General features: G+C 40.1%; 1 protein-coding gene and 1 non-coding gene across 2 annotated transcripts in view; both read left to right on the forward strand.

Moving 5' to 3' along the window:
- Positions 1-15,738, forward strand: part of LOC101042720 (guanine nucleotide-binding protein subunit alpha-14) — a 206,389-nt gene that overhangs the window by 81,447 nt on the left and 109,204 nt on the right. The gene's annotated exons all lie outside the window — the stretch shown is intronic.
- On the forward strand, positions 2,801-2,941 carry LOC120360714 (U4 spliceosomal RNA). Its single transcript, XR_005577146.1, has one exon. It is a non-coding gene; the product is annotated as a U4 spliceosomal RNA (small nuclear RNA).

The following is a 15,738-nucleotide window of genomic DNA, read 5'->3' on the forward strand; positions in this document are numbered from 1 at the left end:
GCAGTAAGCTGAGATCGCACCACCACACTCCAGCCTCGGTGACAGAGTGAGACCCTGTCTCAAAAAAAAAAAAAAAAAGAAAGAAAGAAAGAAAGAAAAGGAGCACTCCCACATGTGGACAAATATTTGTGTTTAACTGGGTTTCTCAGCCTCAGCACTGTTGGTACTTGGGGCCAGTTCTTTGTTTTGGGAGACTGTCCTGTGCATTGCCAGATGTTCAGCAGCAACCCCGGCCTCTGTTTAGTAAGTGCCAGTTACCCCTCTAAGTTGTGGCCAGAGTGTTTCTTTGCCAAGTAGCATCCCATTGAGAACAACTGATGTATAGTAATGTCCTCTGTGGCACTTTTTTTTTTTTGTAATTTCAGATAAATTGTAAGTAGCTTAAATACCCATTGTTTGGAGCAGACTCATTCAATAGAAATACAATGTTAGCCACATCAGTAATTTCATGTTTTCTAATCATTGCATTAAAAAGGTAAAAATAGCTGGGCGCAGTGATTCCTGCCTCTAATCCCAGCACTTTGGGAGGCCAAGGCAGGCAGCTCATTTGAGACAGGGAGTTTGAGGCCAGCCTGGCCAACATGGTGAAATCCTGTCTCTACTAAAAATGCAAAAATTAGCCAGGCACAGCAGTGCATGCCTGCAATCCCAGCTACTTGGGAGGCTGAGGCACGAGAATCACTTGAACCCGGGAAGCAGACGTTGTAGTGAGCCGAGATTGCACCACTGCACTCCAGCCTGGGCAAGAGAGTGAGACTGTCTCAAAAATAATTTAAAAAAAAAAAAAAAGGTAAAAAGAAACAGGTGAAATTGATTTTTATATTTTATTTGACCCAATATATGCAACATATTACTGCCTCAAGATATAATCAATATAAAACATTATTGAGACATTTTACATTATTTCCCCCCTAGTGTTAAGTTTTCAAAATCTGCTCTGTATTTTACACTTATGGCACATCTCAGTTGATACCAGTCTCGTTCAAATACTCAATAACCACATTTAGCTTTAGCTGGTGGCTACTATACTGGACAGCAGAGATTTACAGGAATGGCGTTTTAAAAGAAATGTTTTCATTTAGAAGAAACACTTTCAGCTACTACATGGTATACACATAGAGAACTGGGGCATGGAAAGTGCTTCACGTACTGTTAAGTGAAAACAGCAGCAGAACAATATATATAGCAGGAAATATGTTAAAATTATTTTGAAAAAATGAAATAGATTTATATTTTCATATATTCACCAGTATATCTGTGAATACATATATATGTAAATGAAAAGAGTAAGTCTTGGAAATACACAACTGGACAGGAAGCAGGGCACGTGGCCAAAGAAGGATTTAATTGTAATACCTTAACTTTTTTTTTTTTTTTTTTGAGACAGCTTTTTGTTTCATCACCCAGGATGGAGCGCAGTGGTGCCATGTCAGCTCACTGCAATCTCTGCCTCTCGGGTTCCAGCAATTCTCCTGCCTCAGCCTCCTAAGTAGCTGGGATTACAGGCATGCACCACCATACCCAGCTGATGTGTTTATTTTTAGTAGAGACGGGGTTTTGCCATGTTGGCTAAGCTGGTCTTGAACTCCTGATCTAAAGTGATCTGCCCACTTCTGCCTCCCAAAGGAAGGACTGGGCCCTCCAGTCATCAGCCACCAGCCATATTATTTTAACTTTTTAAATAAGAAATGTATTCATATATAGCTTGTATAATAAATGCTTTTAAAAAATGAGCTCATTGGGTCTAACCATCCTGGTAGTCTCTCGGTATCAATGGTTCTCATCCTGGGCAGTGCCTCAGAACCACCAAGGAAGCTTTTTTAAAGTCCTTTTTAAAATGTGCATAGTTGGAAACATGTTAACGTTATTTTGAGAAATGAAATGTATTTGCATTTTCAGATATGTGAATATTCACCAGTATATCTGTGAATACATATGTATGTAAATGAATAGAATGAGTCCTGGAAGAACGTGACTGGACTGCAAGCAGGGCAGGTGGCCAAAGAAGGGTTTAATTGTAGTATCTTAACTTTTTTTTTGAGACAGATTCTTGCTTCATCACCCAGGCTGGAGTGCAGTGGTGCAATCTGGCCTGACACTGCACTCCAGCCTGGGTGACAGAGAGATCCCCTGTCTCTTAAAAATAAGTCTTTTTTTTTTTTAATTGTGCTACCTGGACTTTTCCCTAGACCAGTTGAATCAAAACCTTTGAAGACTTCCATTTTAAGCTCTAGATGATTCAGAAATGTGGTCAGGATTGAGAACTACAAATGTGGAGAAAGGGATGGACTGTATCCTTCCAGTAATGACCAGTGGAGTCACAAAGAGAATTTGATAAGGATCCGATGGCAGGTACTTTGAGGCATATTGTCTGGTGAGAGTTTTCTGTTGTTGACTAAAGGAAGATCTATATTTTAAAGTTAAAATTGATCAAATGAGCTGAGGGATGGAGTCGACATCTTTTTGCTAGAAAGGTGATACCAGACAAGACTTCCTAATCCATTGCCATCCAACCTTATAACAAGTTTAGTCAAGAGAGCCTGTAAAAGTAGTGCTGGTCTTCTAGATAGACTCTAACAAACAAACATGTAATGCCTCAGGAACCCAAATTACACTCCATAGAAAGTTGTCTAATAGGTAGTCCACAAAAGGATTCTACACTTTAAAAGTTATTGACTTAGATTCATGAGTTCATTGTTACTATTTTAAAAAGTGAGACTAACTATCCTTGGTATTTAGAAAGCAACACTTTAATCGAACTGATAGGAAAATTAAAATCTTGTTTAAAAAAGAAACAACCAGCTTTGCACAGTGGCAGTATCGTAGCCAGTGAGGTTTATCTGAGGCGCGATTATTGCTAATTGAAAACTTTTCCCAATACCCCGCCATGACAACTTGAAATATAGTTGGCATCGGCAATTTTTGACAGTCTCTTTGGAGACTGAGTTAAAAAAAAAAAAAGAAACCACCACCACCCAGTTTCTCCTATTGCTATGTTCTGCTTGAATTCATGGTGATTACAGTGTTAGTGCCATCTGAGGTGAAGCCAACATAATTTTATTTTACACAATAAGCCCCATGAAGGATCAGGCATATTTTATACTTGATCTAGTGTCAATATGGTTCGGAATGCAGTTCTCTTACATTTCTCCATCATTGACCTACTCTGTACTTAAAAGTGAAACAAATCAGTGTTTGGCAAGACTTACAGCCATTATCTGTCTTTTCCTAAGCTTTGAAAATACCCAGAAATTGCCTGATTCAGTGAATGCTTCATTCATTTGTCCTGGAGTTTAAAGACCCACTCTCTTGTCACCATGGAAACAGATTCAGATCCTAAGGCAAAAGATTCAGCACCTCCCTCCTAATGATAATATACAGCATGAGCTCTGAAGAGAAAGATGGATCTGCCTTCGGTTCCATTGTTGAGCCGATAGTATTCCCTGGCTCAATAAATCTCTTTCTCATTTAGTTTTAGCTCCTAGGTTTACATTTGCTGTGCAGCAGTGCATGGTGAGGGGTTTTGAGCCTTTAATCCCCTGCCACTGAATTACTGCATTTGTGTGAACAACACAAATGCCAGACTGGTTTTATACAGACTCTGCAGTTGCTGGAAATTTAATAACAGGTACCTATGTTTGCTTCCACAAATGGAGAAATCTGATACTGGGATCTAATGCTGGCTGGGGCTGGAGTAAACTAGTTAAGACCTATAGGAAGACCCATGATTTGAACATAATCTGTTTAGGGAAAAGGCTTGGAATGGGACCCAACATTTCATAGTAAATACTAGGGATCAAGGTAGGGGATGACTAAATTGAAATTTCACTTTGAAAAATAAAACAAATTTTTAAATGAAGTTATTTGATCTTACATGTTCAAACTTTTAGGTTATAATGTCAAGAAGGTTGAAAATACAGGCTAAATCAAGTATGAAACAAGTATTAAATTTTTATATTGTAAATTTTCCAGCAAAATTCAGTAATGAATAGGTGCTTTCCAGCCCATGGGACTTTTACCACATATGAGTAGACCCTTTTTCAATCGTCGAAATCACTTCCTCTTTCTTCACCACATAGATGACGGAATCAGCCGCCCTTTTTCATGTTACTTTCTACTTCTAGAATAAATCCCCTACTCTAGTCTGGTGGTTCTCCTCTATGCCCCTTCCCTGCCCCATACTTGATCATTTTGGGGGGTTCTGTCTCTGTAAGTGTTCTTCAGATACCCTCCTCGCTCTCAGTCCTCATTCCTCATCTGCATTAGCTGTTTCATTCCTGTCAAGACGATGCAGGCTCTATTCTTTCTTTCTCCCCAGACTTTCCATAGCAGGTTCCCTTGTTGAGCCGATAGCACTGATCTGTTCTGCTCAAACATGATCATACCCTGCTTCCTAACTTTATTTAAATCAAGGATCATGATATGCCTTGCCTACTCATATAATTTCCAGGAGAGAAGGGCTGGTATATCTTCAGGTCCCTAGTACAAAGGCATTCATGTTACCCATCTGAGTATCCATTGTTGAGTTGTGTGGAAGTGATTCCTGAATGTTCTTAATCCCCTGTTGTGAACTATGATTTTCCTTTTAGGCTTTGACACTTAAAATCAGTGGTAAATTGTTTGGGCTTTATCCCCAGAAAGGGAGAGGGTAAAGTAAAGCAGAAGAGGAGAGATTTCCTGAGAAAGAAAGACTCTTTTTAAGACCCTATTTGACTGGTAGAAACTTGACAGCCAGGAAAAGAGGAAACAGAGTTTTTGTGTGTTGATGTAGTAATTAGTCAGCTGAAGAAAATGTCATCAATTTCTAGCTTCCTAGGTTTCACACTAACATAACAAAATGTACCCTCTTAGCCTTTTTTAAGTAGATAATTCAGTGGCATCAAGTGCATTTACAGTGTTGTGGCCCTTTTGCGTCTGGTTTATTTCACTTAACTGATATTTTCAAGGTTCATCCATCCTGTGGCATCTGTGAGAATGTCCTTACTTTTTAAAGTGGGATAAAATTCTATCGTACGTATATACCACATTGTGCTTATCTAGTTTTTATCTGTTGTTAATAGAGAAAAGCAATGAAACTATGAAATACTGACATCACTTGCATGGCATTTTATGGTGGCTTTTCTGATTCTCACTCATTTTTTAAAAAAGATTTCTTATCCTTTATTTGGCTTCTAAAGATCGATTTGTTCATTCGAGGGAACAAATTAGTTTGACTGGTTTGGGAAGGTATTTTGACCCACAGAATGGGACGGATAAAACCAGCCACGATAGATAAACTTAGCCACACCCCATCCTCACTGCCTGGCTCAGCCTGGAGAGGCTGTAGAGGTCTAGAGGGGACAATGTCATGCATTTTAATAGGTACCTGGTGACACCTTGATTGTGAAGCCTGATTGAATCCCCTGTATAAAAGCCCTTTAAAAAATGCTGACCTAAGTTAGCGTTCGTATTGAAAACACTGCAACTGTTCAAACATTTGAGAATTATGATTATGGCCAAGAGAGTTGTCTGAAGAGGGTCTTATGTGGTCTACATTTTCATTTACCTAGGTATCAGCTAGAAAAGTGAAGTTTAGGAAGGCAGGAGGAATGGGCTTATTCTTTCCAAACAAGTTAAGAAGACTTTTGTCTGGGTGAAAGCATAAAGGACTCTTTTTATTTTTTCCACTATTCTCTTAAATTGGGGAAAATAGAAAATTAGTAACTCCTCAATTAAGGCATAAGGCGAGGCATTTAGGCATTGTCTTTCTACAAAGTTTTGTGGTTTGGCTACTCAAGATAGAAAGGAAATTAGTTGAATCCATTGTTGGAGTAGCTGTTGGAACCAGGGTATGGTGATATTATCCTGAATAAAATTGATGAGAAAAGTTCAAACATCCTCCCTTTACAACTGGGGAGGAGGCTAGGCACAGTAACTCATGCCTGTCATCCCAGCATTTTGGGAGGCCAAGGTGGGCGACCTGCTTGAATTCAGGAGTTCAAGACCAGTTTGGGCAACATGGGAAAACCCCGTCTCTACAAAACAAAATAAAACCAAAACCAAAACAAAACAAAAACATAATTAGCCATGCATGGTGTTGTGCACCTATGGTCCCAGCTACTTGGGAGGCTGAGGTGGGAGGATCACTTGATCCTGGGAGGTGGAGGTTGCAGTGAGCCAAGATCATGCCACTATACTCCAGCCTTGGTGACAGAGTGAGACCCCATCTCAAAAAAAAAAAAAAAAAAAAAAAAAACTGGGAAGAAAAAAAATTTAAACTATTAAGTAATTGATTTTGCCTAAGTAGCTTATTAAGCTTTAACTTACATATTTTCCTTAAATATAGTGTGACTCATTGTAACTTAAATTTACAGTTTTTTTAAAAAATTAAAGTGTGAAAAAATGTATAGCCCTTTCCCAGTAATTCTCAATCCTGAATAATTGAATAACCATGGAAATTTCTAGGGGCAAGTCCTGGCATCACTTAGTTTTTTTTTTAAAGCCTTCTAAGTAATTTTCCTGGGTAGCCACGGGTGAGGATTACATACCTAATGTTTTGAGAATCAACTTCTGGTCTAAAGCCAATGGCATTTGTTGCATAACAAGGGTATACTCACCACCACCTGATTAAAGTATTTTCTATCTGTAGTTTTAGTTCAACAGTTTAAAAACTGAGCCTGAAAATGTAAATCTATTATTGGAAGGCCGAGACAGGTGGATCACGAGGTCAAGAGATTGAGACCATCCTGGTCAACATGGTGAAACTCCGTCTCTACTAAATACACAAAAATTACCTGGGCATGGTGGTGCACGCCTGTAGTCCCAGCTACTCAGGAGGCTGAGGCAGGAGAATTGCTTGAACCCAGGAGGCGGAGGTTGTGGTGAGCCGAGATCACGCCATTGCACTCCAGCCTGGGTAACAAGAGCGAAACTCCGTATCAAAAACAAACAAACAAACAAAAAACCTGTTAAACCGTGACTGTGCCCCCAAAGAAAGGGGATGGAAGGACCATTTGTTCATGTGGCACTATTCATTAGGTAATTTGGAGAGGGAAACACTCATAGATGAGGTTGTTTCTCAGCTGGTGCTTTCTTTTTAAATAAACCTGAAGGGGAGAAATGGCCAAGGAAATTGTTTTTGTTGGAGTAACCGCTTCTTTCACTTTACCAAGCTCAGATCTAAAGAACATCTTCCATTAACACCAGATTGCACATATTTGCACGTACATGCTTGCCATCACTCCGTGACATGCGCTTTATTTTCCGCATGCGCCGTGGTAAGCTGTGCCCTTCTTCTGGAGCGTATGCTCTTCATCTCCCCCACCAAAGGGTCAGCATGTAGACCCCCGGCCCTTCTTTCGTGTGTCCTCTGGCCCAGAAGGGATGCCCCGTCCTTTGTCTCCAGCTCCCCCAGTCCTTTATCTCACTTACACCTTTATTGTCTGAGCGTCCTGATGTCTGGCAAGCACAAAGAGCTGCTTCCCAGCCAAAGCCCTCCCAGGAGCGGTGCTGGTTGTCAAAGATGTAGAGCTCCAAGGAGATGCCTCTGGGAATTTGGACTCCATTCTGAGCAGTTGGACTGTGAACAGTTAATTGATGGGAATCAAGAAGCAAGAGGCATTTCCTAACAGTAATAAGAAATTTGTGGTATCGCAGGTAAGAGATAGGTCCTCTGGTTCACATAAAAGTGGTGAGAGCAACAGGCTTTAAATCAGCCTCAAAGGGAAGAGAAAAAACAAAGCCAGCCAACAATGGAGAAGACCCAAGTATCTAGCCTCATCGTGCTTTATTGTCTGTATTACTTTTTCAGAGGCTTTTTTCAACTTTATGCAGAAAGCAGGCCACAGTCTCTCCCCCATCCTAGTTTTTTATGAGAGGAATTGCACACAGTGACACCTGGGTCCCAGGCGTCTTCATCTATACCTAATGGAGAACCTCATCTGGTTTCTACCATTACCGAGACACATTTTCTAGAAATGTTTTGCTATCATTGGGTTTACATGTATAATCCAGGAGCCCCATAAATCTCCCTCCTTTGGAAGCCTGGTTTAGCTGTGCCATATGGGGTGTCTGAGCAGCTGGGTACAGATCTAAGACTACCACTCAAACTTTGAAATGCTTTCAAAGAGTGATTTTCAAAACTATAGCTATATTCTCTCATTCCTATGAAAAATCTTTAAAATAAAGGTTCGAAGCAGTAGTATAATGAACTCCCCTTCTCTGCCATCTAAACTTACTAATTGTCAGTGTTTTGCCATATTTCCTTGCTTATCTATTTACCTACCTACCCACCTACCTACCTGCCTGCCTACCTACCTACCTATGTATCTATCTAATCTATCTGTTCTATTTTGCTGGACGCGGTGAAAGTGCAGACTTCAAGGCATGGCACCTCCTACTGCTTCCTTGTTAAGAACCCTTCTTCATAAAATACATTGTCACACCTAAGAATATTCATAACATTTATATTCTGTATTATCCAATCTATATTTAAATATCCTCAATTGTCTTAAAATGTGTTTTCCAACTGAAAACATGTCCTCAGAAAGCTGGGAAACGAGACAGACATCAAAGACAGGGTCCTTTGTAAAAATGTGGCTGGGGTCCTTCCAGGGTTGAGGTTCTAAATGGCTATGAGGCCTGAAGCAAGTCATTTAGCCATTCTGAACCCGTTGGCAAAATGAGGGGATTAGGTAAGATCATCCCTAAGAGCTGCTCAGATTCCCTCTTCAAAAATAGGATCACCAATTCCTAATATAAAAACATTATGTAAATGCTCCTCTGTTTTTTGAGAATGTGTCTTTCCTCTTCATTCTTGGTTAGGGATTGTCTGGTCATGAACATTAAAGGTTAGCCTTCTTTGGTGTCATTTTCTCCTGTGAAATAGTCATCTGTTGACCACTGCACCCCTTGTTCCACCGGCGTAGAACAGTTTTATGCTTAGCTTTCTTCCTTGTACCATTTATCCAGACCCTCTCTTGTTTTTCTATCATTTTTGTTGTTGTTGTCGTTAGTTATTGAAAAGACAGTTTCATCCCCTGCCAGAAAGTTTCCAAAGCATGGGCCATGCATATCTCCAGCTAAACAATATGTTGTCCTTAATGAAATATTGTTTGAGTAATTAGAGTGAGAGTGCACAGCAAAATGTCTGTACTCGCCCAAGGAGATAAAAATGTTAAAAAGAGCAAGGTGGTCTTCTCTGATTTCACTGTGATTTTGTTGATGCACACTGCGTTCTGGTTACTTTCCCAGTGGCCCATAATTGCTCACAGGAATAATAAATCTGGAAGATGTGTCTGGTTCTGGCACTTCACTGCAGTCTCATGGAGTCAGCTGCTTCTCTCTCCTGATCTTTTTCTTTTCATTTTTCTCTCTTGTCCCTGTCACTTTCTCCCATTCTCCTTTCCTTCTCATTCACTGGTTCATTCATTCAGTTGTTCCGTATATGCGTGTATTGCATGCCTCCTTGGCGTCAGCCAGGGACAAGGCTGCTGTGGAGGGGCACCCCTAGGCCCCCGGGTTTATTCTTATTTTGGCCATAGCTCACTTCAAAATGCAGGGCAGCAAGAGGGTCCTAGCCTGGATGAGAATGATTTGTTCTCAACCATGGTAACCTATGCTGTATTAGAGGGGCGGAAAAATGTCTTTTCTTGTATTAATGTGTTTCCTGTTTGTACTAATTCTTAGAACTTCTAAATGTAAAAGTATTACTATCTTTAAAGTGCTGGAGGCTCTCAAAGAAGTTGTTCCTAAAAAGAAAGTACATCCTCCCCAAACGGCTGAAGTTGTACCTGCCAAAGATCCATTCTTAAGCTGTACCTTAACTCTAACCCCATGCTGGGTTACCATGATTAAGAAGAAAAGAGGCTGTGGGATGTGTGTGTCCGTGTGTGTAGGAGGGAGGGGGCACATTTGTGAGTGGCACAAGGCAATTTCCAAGCAGGCTTCTGATTAGAGAAGCCTGGGGTTGCTTAGGAGTGTGAGAGCCCTGAGTACATAGTTGTGAGTGGCCTGGGCTGTGAGGAAGAGGAAGGCTGGGTTCTGGGACTTGCTAACTCACACATAAAGACATATTGTGATGCCCTGGTGGTGGCCTGGAATGATTCGGTTTTATAATGAATGCATTTTATTTCTTTCTAAAACATTTGATCCAGTAAGTGAAAACTCATACGTAAAGCCTTGCCCAGGTCCAGTGCTCGGGAGTGGACTGCTTTCATCAATATCATTTGCCCTGGCTCCTCTTTCTCCCTCATGATCCCCGCCCTCACCCCATTAGCGACTACCTCCATGGATCTGCCATGATGTGTTTGAATCCATTCTCCACATCGTTCGTAGATACCCAGCTGTGAAACAACGCATTTTATGTGTGCTTTATTTATTTTTATTTTTTGAGATGGAGTTTTGCTCTGTCGCCCAGACTGGAGTGCAGTGGAGTGATCTTGGCTCACGGCAACCTCCACCTCCAGCTCCCAAGTTCAAGCGATTCTCCCGTTTCAGTCTCCCAGGTAGCTAGGACTGCAGGGCTGAGATTACAGGCATGAGCCACCGCACCCTGTCTTATGTGTGCTTTAAAATGAATGTTTACATAAATGGTATTGTGAGACTCATTAGGCAACCAGCATTCATGTCTTTATTTTTTACCCAGCACTGCTTTCTAAGACCCATCTATGCTGTTATACTGTAGATTCAGTGCACTCCTTTTCATTGCTGTAAAATATTTTCTCCAACAAATATGCATTTTCTTCGGGCATTTGGGCAATATCCAGTCATTCACGGTTTCAAATGGTGCAGTGGACATCGTTGGGCAGGTTGCCTCGTGGACATGAAGCATGCCGCTTTTTTCTCCAACTCTTTAGTTTTGAAATTTTTTAAACCTGCAGGGAAGTTGAAAGAACACAGTTATCATCTGCTTGGCTTCTACCTAAATTATCCAATGATTTAATCTTGCATATATGCTTTTTCTCTAGACAGACACACACTCAGGCATATATGTGGGTGTTTGTTTGTTTGTTTGTTTGTTTGAGACTGGGTCTGACTCTGTCACCCAGTTTGGAGTGCAGTGGTGCAGTCTCGGCCCACTGCAGAATCTGCCTCCCAGGCTCAAGTGTTCCTCCCACCTTAGCCTCATGAGTAGCTGGGAACAGCCCATGCCACCACGCCCAGCTAACTTTTTGTACTTTTGGTAGAGACTGAGTTTCGCTATGTTGCCCAGGCTGGTTTCAAACTCTTGAACTCAAGTGACCCACCCCCCTCAGCCTCCCAAAGTTCTGGGCTTACAGGCGTGAGTCACTGTGCCTTGCCATGTGTGTGTATTTTTTACTGAACCTTTAAAGTTTTAGACTTCTAAATATTCCGTCACTGATTTCCTGATGATAATCATTCTCTTATATAACCACAATACAATTATCATGCCTAATAAAACCACAGTACTTCCACAGTATCATCTAATAACCAATCTAAAATGCACATATTTTCGTTTTTTAAAAAAATACTTCCAAATTCTCTTCAAAGCATCTGCACCAACTTATTGTTCCCAACAGCAATGCATGAAAATTTCAATTTCCCCACACATCCACCAACGATTTGTTATCTGACTTTAATTTTTGCCAGTCAGATGGAGGAAAAGTATCCCTTTCACATTTGCATTTAAAAAAAGAAAAATCAGCCACATAAACATGCAATTCTAGTACAGGATTTTATCTTTAATTGTGAAAGTAGAAATGAGATCCCCATTTGGCTTCCAGCACAGGGTAATAAACTCCATGTCTGTGAGCCATTTGGAGCAGACAGGAGATGTTTTTCTGAAGATTTAGAAAGGAAATACAGAGCAGCTCAGTTCTTCATTTTATAAACACAGACCTTTCAGCCACAAGTCTTGTCAGAGAATGTTTTGACATAGATATCTTGGGGATCCAAAATTGTTTTGATGAATTATTAATAGTATTTTTAAATTTATATGAAATGGATGACTTTAGTATCAAAATAGCCAAGACAATATAAATCCCTCACATTGAAAATAGAGAGGAAACAGAACAGACAGTATCTCTGCTCTTGCTAACAGTCAAACTGATACTAAAACTTTAAAAACATTTTAGCAAAAATTCATAAACTTGAACTTTGACAACTAATAGACATGGCATACTCATAACCAAGTAGGGATAGAGTTTTGTTTACTTTCACATGCATAAATAATAAAACTGAACACTGTACTCCTACCACCCAGTGATCACCACTATTAAGTTTTGGTGACTATAATTCCAGCTTACAAGTGTGTGTATTTGTGTGATACAAGTAATCCAAATCATCTGCATCTGAAAGTAACAGAGACACTCATTAAGGGCTTGCTGTGGGCTGAGCACTGGCTGAGAGCTTGCATTATCATTCCCATTTCCCAGATGAGGCCAATTGAGAGCCTGTTCATGGTGAGGCAGCAGGTAAGTGGCAGACTTGGAATTTGAGCACAGGCAGCCCCTCTTAACCTTTACTCCCTCCGGGCCAAGTAGGTTTTATTCATTACTTTCTTGTTTACTGTACTGTAGACAGCATTTCATGTCAGTATTCATCTGCATTGATTTTCTCGGCCATATATTTCCATTGTGGAGAGTCACCATAACTAAATAATTTTGTCTCCTACCACTATGCATTTATTTTTTTCTCATTTTTGTTATTGTGCATTACACTTTGATTACTTTCCCATTACATAGGTATTTGGCCACTTGTACAATGATTTCTTTAGCTTATATATCCTAGAATTGGAATTTTTGGATGACATAACATTGCTCTTTGAATGATGGTGATGCAAGCCATCATATTCTTCATCTTGCTATGCACAAGAATAAACAGGAATGGGTGTCTGTTTTCTTATACGCCCATCAACATTGGATTTTTTTGTCAATTTTGCCCGTCTTGCAAACAAAATATGGTATGGCATGATATTCATTTGCACTACGTGATAGTGAAGTCAAATAGTTTTTATATTCATACTTGTATTATCTTCTTGTGAATTGCCTTTATGTACTTTCCCTGTTTTTTCTTCTGTTGATGCTGTTTTAAAAAACTGATCAGTGAAGTTTTTTGCATATAAATCTTTGAGTCACTTGGGATTTATTCTGATGTGCCATATAGGTCTGATCTTGTTTCTATGTGGTTAAGATCTAGCCCAGCCACTACTTTGAGATGCTATTTATGAAGATGGTAGGTATAGTGCCTGGCACACATGGTTTCTCCGTAAAGCTTCCTTCTCTTACTCTCTCCCTGTCTCTTGCATAGTCTCAGGGAGGAAGGAGCCCGGGTATGTCCAAGAGCTGGGCTGGAGGAGTAGAAAAAAGCAAGGCTAATTACTGAGATTTCACCCTTCCATGAATGATCAGTATTTACGCAGCTCCTCTGAGAGACATATGAGAATAGTTGGCTTCCAGAAGGCTAGTTTGGGATTTTGGTGTGCCTTTTTTCCTGGGGTGTGTTTTTTCCAGCAGGTTACATCATCACTAGGTAAATGGAGTGGTCCTCGTTGGTATTGTCATGATGACGCAGCAGATGCAGTTTTCAGAAAACCCTCTTTGAGTTATGCTCACTTTTCTCCTGGCAGCCTGCAGTAGCACAGTGTTCTGTCAGTTGGCATGGTTTCCCCTGCTTAACACGGGATGGAAAATAAGTTAGAATCTGACAGTTGTGATGCTTAATAGCACTAATTTGGCTACAAGAACCCCAAAATTCTTGGGCATTAAAAAGAAACTAAGGCAAAATAATAACGATTTTTAAATTGATGGTTTCTCTGATGTACAAAGGCAACAATGGTAGGTCCTTCTGAAAGAGGTTGCCTCTGTTCCCTTGCTGAGTGAATTGGTGTTTTGTAACATTTGTTTCCTTTATTATGTCAGAGTAGTCAGTCTTGGTGAGGTAATCTTGAAATTCTTAAAATTCTTAAAAGAGTAGAATGCAGTCGTTATGTATAATATATCATAACAAAAAGAAGGATTCACCAGTTGGTGTAATTTGGGACATACCACAGAGTATAGGACCAAGAAAACTCCGTTTTCAATTCTGTTTAGAAAACTTCTCAGCAAATCCATTCTTTCCCGAAACCAAAGCTATAAAAACCCAAAAAATGCTTGGAGCATCTTATCTCACATTGTTTTCATTTCCAAATCGTTTTCTCAGACTTGCTCATCTTTTAGCCTCCCAAAGCCTCCATTGACCTTCACTTTTCACCACCAGCTCCCTACCAAAAGGAAAAAAAAAGCAAACAATCCCCCAGAATCTAGATATTGTAGATTCAATTTTATTTTATAACTTTTGGGAACAATTGATGGCTTGTGTTGAACTTCTTCATATTAAGGCTGTATTTGCAAATACTGGCCTTCTAAAATCATTGAAGATGATTTCTAGCAAGGTAAAGAGTGAAAATGATTATTTTTTTGAAAAAGCAAAGAGCATGACCCCAACTCTTTTTCTTATTGTTTCTTGTTTTCCAAAGACGCTGCTCAGATCCCCATAGGAGAATAATTCTTTCCGAGTATTTTTCACTATATCTCCTCCTAGGGGCTGGAACCAGACTTTAAGAGCAGGGAAGGGTCCTAGGAAAGAGGGCTTCAGCTTCAATCTGGAGGCAACTTCAGAACTTGATGACCTAGTGATTTGGAGTCACTTGAAGGGTGAGTTGCTGAGTGTCTGTGCATGTATATGATGAGGTCCCACTTTTTCTAGTCCCTTGACTAGTTTTGTGCCTGCCACAAGATGTACTTTGTGGGAGAAGGGGATCAGATTGGGGTGGATGAGGGTAGACAGGAGTAAGTTAATGCCAGTGGTTGACCACATTAGACAGTTTAAAGACCCTGCTTATCTGCAGGACAGAGTTTGAGTTGTCAGCATTAGTAGATGAGTAGAAATTGAAGATTCAAAACTTGAAAAAGGATGAGGAGGGAGAGGAGGAAAAGAAGGGCTAAACAATTTACAACACATCAAACTGTCAAAGCATGCTAGCCAAAGATGCCTGATTTTCATTGCTTGCTGATTTGCAGGCAATGCATTTCGTATATAGTATAATGAACATTTTCAGCTAAATCTGCCAAAAAAGGTTGAATTTTTTCCCTTTAAGCCTATGATGGAAAACAATTCAGCAATGTATGTTTTGGGGGCAGGAGTAGGGGAAGACCAAACAGATTGCCTGAAAATATTCCTGATCAGATAAATCAGAGCTGAATTTTCATTTCCATACTGAATTTAAAACAGGAACTGGGCCTGCAATAGCATAACCAGTAAGGAAAAATCTGAAGTCTGATCTTGAGACCAAGCGTAGCTAAATTTCAGTGTGTGAGAGTGAATATGAAGGTGACCATTTTAATCTGCGCACTTGACCCTGTAACTAATTTTGTTGCCCCTGTGGACAACCTGAGCTTAGCAAAACCTTGTCAAGGGCATCTCATTTCCATCTCCCATTTGATTCTCTTTGAACGTCCATATGCAAGCAATGGTTGGAATATAAAATAGATAAAGTGAGATTTAACGGCTGCTTTGAAGATAGTTTAAATGTACTTTTAATTAGTATTGTCGAATTGATTTCATGCTGTAGCGCCTAACTTGAGTATATTTTGTGATAATATGTGTGTTCTGAACCTAGATGTGCACCGTGATGGTAGTTCAGGGTGGATATTGATATGTATGTGACCACATGACATTGCTTCCAATTGTCCTGGGTATTATATCTGATCCAGAAACTCTGGCTAACTCAGAGGAATCTTAGCACCTTTAGTTAATAAT

This window comes from Saimiri boliviensis, chromosome 2 (genome assembly GCF_048565385.1).
Source record: "Saimiri boliviensis isolate mSaiBol1 chromosome 2, mSaiBol1.pri, whole genome shotgun sequence".
NCBI lineage: Eukaryota > Metazoa > Chordata > Mammalia > Primates > Cebidae > Saimiri > Saimiri boliviensis.